At 30.4% G+C, this 5,412-nt stretch overlaps 1 long non-coding RNA gene across 1 annotated transcript; it reads left to right on the top strand.

Annotated features, from left to right (window-relative positions):
- The first annotated feature begins 3,634 nt into the window (after window positions 1-3,634).
- Window positions 3,635-4,206, top strand: LOC122197785 (uncharacterized). Its single transcript, XR_006191461.1, has 3 exons — window positions 3,635-3,726; window positions 3,799-3,936; window positions 4,051-4,206. It is a non-coding gene; the product is annotated as an uncharacterized LOC122197785 (long non-coding RNA).
- Window positions 4,207-5,412: the final 1,206 nt, after the last annotated feature.

The raw sequence follows: 5,412 nt of genomic DNA, 5'->3' as shown, positions 1-5,412 counted from the left end.
GTAAAACTTACTGAGCAAGTTCGTTTAACCTCTTCTGTCCCCCGTTCTGCCTCTTTCTTCCATTGTTTCAGTTTTTGTTCTTCCCCTGTTTCAGTTTTTGTCCCTCTTTTACTCCGATTTCTTGCGCTCGAAGTCATAATCAGAACCTGAAAGTTTACACAATCATCATCGTTTTTTCTGAACAATTAACCCATCAATCACACTTCACCAGAAAAGATGGAAAATTTCATGGAGGTTGTTTTCTCACCGAGGCTGTCGACTTTCCATCTACAACCTGCTCATCCTTGCGCCTTCTTTCCACACGACGAAGAAACCCTTGTTATAGCAAGCCACATTCCACCGGAAGAAATGGAACAAATTCTTGGGGTTGCTTTCATGCCGACGCCGACTAATTTCCATCTACATCCTGCTTACGCATATCCTCATCTTCTACTTCAACAACAACAACAACGAGAAAACATGTTATACAGAGAAAAAACGCCGACGAAATCCACCTGGACATTCCCTGGTAATGTTTTGAAGTTAAACACTGATGGGAGTTCGAAAGGAAATCCGGGTCCTTCAAGCTTCGGGGGATTAATCAGAGATTGTGGAGGAACGTGGGTGTGTGGATACATGGGTAAAATGAAAGGAAGATCATACACAAGTTTAGAGGCTGAAATTTGGAGCATTTATAAGGGATTGTGTTTAGTGAAAGAGAAGAACTTGTCAAATCTGTTGATTGAGACCGATTGTGAAGCTGCTTTGATGTTTAGGGTTGGAGAATTGGATGATCCACTGCAATCTGTTGTTGAAGATATTGGAAGGATTATGCTTGAGCAAAAATGTACTTTGATTCATACAAGAAGAGATGGAAATCACTCTGCAGATTTTTTGGCGAAATTAGGGGGAAATCAGTCTGAAGAATACACTGTTTTGGAGGAACCACCAGCCATTTTGATACCTTATCTGTTACGAGATACTGAAGCTGCCTATGAGTTTGAAAGGAATGGTGATTTTTAAGATTGATGACATTTTTTATGAGTTTAGTTAGAATATTTGTGATGGATGATGATTTTGTAAGTCGTTGTATATAATGCATTATCTTTTGATTTCAAGATGAGTCAACTTTTTATTGTGTACTGTTGTGCAACTCTAGTCACCATTTTGCAAAAGCCCTTCATTCAATGAAGTTATTGAACTATAAATCTCCAACAAATAAGATCGTATACTCTCAATTCTACAGAAAATAGAAATGAAGGAGTAAAGGACCCACTAAGTGAACCAACTTCCCCAATATATTGTGGGTTAATTACAAAAAATATCAAAAACTATTGAATCCACTTAACAAATTGACTATAATTTTGACTGATATAAAAATTGTCGGGGAAATTGCGAATTGCAAAATGAATGATTGAAAAAAGAAAATTAGTGGTTATATTCGGATTTTGATAATCTATGAATATTTTCAGTGAAACTATGAGAGAGATTGAATATTTAGAATTCATTTCAAAATTAGTTTTTTATCATTGAAAACAATGCACTTTGTTGTCTGAATGATTTCTTTTAATAAATGTTAAACTTTTAAATGTAATATAATATTTTTGATATTTTTATGTATGTAAGAATTTATCATAATTTGAATTTTCAAAAAAAAAATTGTTCAATTTAATTGTAAAAATGTGAAATATTTCATTAATATGCATATATTAATATATTAAAAAAAGTTTAAAATTAGGAATAGTAAACATGCATGTTTTTGTCAGTTCTGCATCTTATTTTTAATGATTTTGACACCTTTGGACTTTGGTTATTGCAATAAAAAATTTTACATTTTTAGCAGCCTTTTAATATTCAAAGTTTGGCCACAAAACTTTAAGGAATTGACGACTTTGGTCACTTTTGTAAAAACTTGCTAATTTTAACCCCTTTAATTCTTTAGCAATTTTAACACTTTTGGTCCTTACAGTCTAAACTTTTATATTTTTTCATAAAAAAAATACAAAAAACGGCCCGAGACAAAGTTTGAGTTTGTCCTCATATTTAATTTTTTTTCTCGTCCCTTGCACTTTTTGCCGTCTGTCATTTTCTTTTTTGGTATATTTTTTATATATTGACCCGTATATTTGTTTTTTTTTCCTGCCTCTATCTATTCTTATCCGTCTGTGAAAATTAGGGGTCGAATTATTCCACTTATATCTTTTAACAAAAACGGCACTCAAATCAGACGCATACGGCCCATGCGAAGAATGGGCAACATATCTAGTCTTAAATAAATAACGTTTGTGTAAAAACGACAATTTTAGATGAGGAAGTTTTACGATACATTTCATATAGGGTAGGATAAATTAGTTAATTATACCAAAAAGAAAAAAAATTCAAAACCGTCGATGATTTGAAAGGTTTTGAGTTAATATGTTTTTGTTTGATATAGTTAGTGGAAAGCTCATCACAAAACAAAAAAAAAAAATTATGTTTGATATCCATGACCGTGAATACTCTAATCTGCAATGTCCACTTGAAATCTCTCTCGACGACATACTTGCTTGAACACCAATGGCTTTAAACCAAATAAGTTTTTGTTACTTAATTTTCTTTATATACATAGAATATAGGTTTTGCTTATTTCCGGTTATTTTGTAACCTTTTCACATCTAGTAATCTCCATGCTAAAAAGATATTTATTTGTTATTCAAGTCCTCTATGTTACGTATATCACCTCTTTGTGCAAGTAAGAGTAAAGTTGGTTACAAAAAATGACAACAACATAATAGTTCATTGATATATCCATCGCTAAAAGAATTCCAAACTGGAACCATTCCATAAAGAACAATTTCATCACGATTATCACTTCCATAGCTTTTTCTAGATCCTTCCCCAATGCTTAAAAGAACAGCTGCTAAGGGGCGTGTTTGACACGGAGCTTTCGGAAGCGTTTGAGAGCTTCTAGCTTTTGATAAAACGCTCTTATTTAAACAAAAAGCTTTGTTTGACAGTACGAGCGTTTAACTTTTAGTTTTAACAAAACGCTCCGATTTTAAAAGCTACTTCATGTAACGTTTAAACAAAACGTTCATTAGCTTTTGAAATCAATTTCCATAATTACCCGTAAAAATATATTTATATATTTATTTATTTTTACTGTCCTTTTATGTAATTTTATATATTTCAAAAGTTTCCAGCTACTTTTACCAAACATTCATATAACAAATAAAAGCTACAGCTTCCCGCTATTAGCTACTTGCTACACGCTACCCGCTTCTAGCTAACAGTTACTTTTGCCAAACACGCCCAAGATAAAATATGAATAGGGCACCAATTTGTTGAATGAATTGCTTATGTCTGCACTCAATTATTATAATTTCTCTGTTATTTACAACCATTGAAAACATGTGTGTTCATTATTATTATTATTAAAAAAATACTAAATTTATGTCGTATTTACAGGTTAGAAGCACGCAACTGGGATAAGAAAAGCTTGATGACATTATTGGACACACAAAGCTATTAAGACCTCCAAATATCTCTTTAATCAAAACTCAACATCTTGATCTTAGCTATATGCTTTCTGTATGCCTCTTTACTGTTTCAAAACTGCATTTTTGTTTTGTTTTGTTTGAATTTCTTTTAGTAATCTTTAAATTTTCATTTTTAGAATGTTGGGTTGCCAAAATGGAGCAACACCACCATCAGGAGGTTCATAATAATGACCCTGTTCTTGATGACATTTTGCTTTCTGATGTTGAGGTAATTCACTAATTCTTTCTTTAGAACAATTCCTGTTTTCAAGACTTTTTGTTCTTCTTTTTTTGTGTCCAGATATCAGATGCAATTGAAAATGAAAAAGTTGTAAATAAAATCTTCAAGATATACAATGTGGATGGTGCTGTTTGTGGACGTCTAGAGGTGCCGTTGCAAAAAAAATGGAGATATTAATCATTTTGTTTTTATCTAAAGGTTTTAAGTGAACATCAAAACACCTTAATATACAAATGCATTGAAAGCCCGTTTACAATCATCAAAATTATGACACAATTACTCTAATTATTTACTTTCTTTGTGGTTTTACAGGTTAGAATCCACCTGTTGCGTTACAAAATAATCACATGAAGGTATTGTGCTTTGGACAAAGGTTGTGTTTCCCGTTATCTATGTAATTTTAATTATTAATTTTTTCATTTTAAAATGTATACATTACCAGAATACACCTTTCATTTTTATTCATTATATACTTGACTTTTTTCTATAGCGATTAAACCATCAATGCATTTTTACCGGTTACAGGCCAAAACGAAAAGAAAAAACATGAAGTACTTTTACCATTTTAGGAATTTAGCCACTAAACTAAAATCTTCTGTCAATTTATCTACCATTTAAGTCAAAACACCATCTTTTTTTTTCTTTTTTTTTGTGCATAATGCTACATATAGCATTGTACTTTCTTATACTTTGTTAATGGGTTGAGTGCTCTAAATAGCAGTCTACTTTCATTTATAGTGTATTATAGCATACGTTTTTTTTCTTTTCATTACAATATTGTAATAGGAAGAAATGAAACTACAAATACTTAAGATTCTAGACACTATTATTATTTTTATTACCAAGTTTGTAGTGTGGCTTACGGTTGCCTTCTGTTGATACATATTTGGTTTATTGCCATTACTGATTGTGGATTGGCACGTAGTATGATGACACAGATTATTAGTTGGCTTATTTTTGGCTTTTAAATTTTCAATTTTGTTGCTTAATTTTAGTTGTTTTTCAAATATAACTTTTACGAATTTCCACCCACATCATCTACTTTCTTCCATGTCAATTTTTTACTAGAGAAATTAAAACAAACATCTTTATCAAAGTCTACTGCGGTATTGAAGAACATTGTGGTTCTTATTTGTATTTGGATGTTTAAACATGTTCAATTAAATGATATTTGTATTAATTTTTGTTATTTTAATATATATATTTATCACAATAAAAAATATAACATTCATCGGATAAAGTTAAATGATATTTTTAGTAATTTTTGTTTCTTAATATCTATTTGTCACAATAATAAAGATAACATTTATTGTATAAACTATGAACCGGTATCAATGACATATTTGTAAATGACCTCCATTTTTCTCAAATTGAATTATTTAATTTTAAGGTTGAGTCGTGATCAAGTTTTCTTTTGAATCATTCAAATTTAGATGAAAAAAAAAAAAAAAAAAAAAAAAAAAAAAAAAAAAAAAAAAAAAAAAAAAAACTTAACCAGGTTTAAATGATACCGAAATAACAAAATTGACGGTGAATAAATTTTTTACCATGCTTGAAAATTTGTTATAAAATAATTACCCGTTTAATAAAAGTGATTTGCAATCTTAATAATTAACATATTGGTTAGAGGTGTTGAGATCAATAAACAATCTAAGCTAGCTTTTGAGAATACAA

Source organism: Lactuca sativa, chromosome 4, assembly GCF_002870075.4.
Source record: "Lactuca sativa cultivar Salinas chromosome 4, Lsat_Salinas_v11, whole genome shotgun sequence".
Classification (NCBI taxonomy): Eukaryota; Viridiplantae; Streptophyta; class Magnoliopsida; order Asterales; family Asteraceae; genus Lactuca; species Lactuca sativa.
Note: the sequence above shows the minus strand (reverse complement) of the source record. Positions and strands in the feature narration are given on the sequence as shown.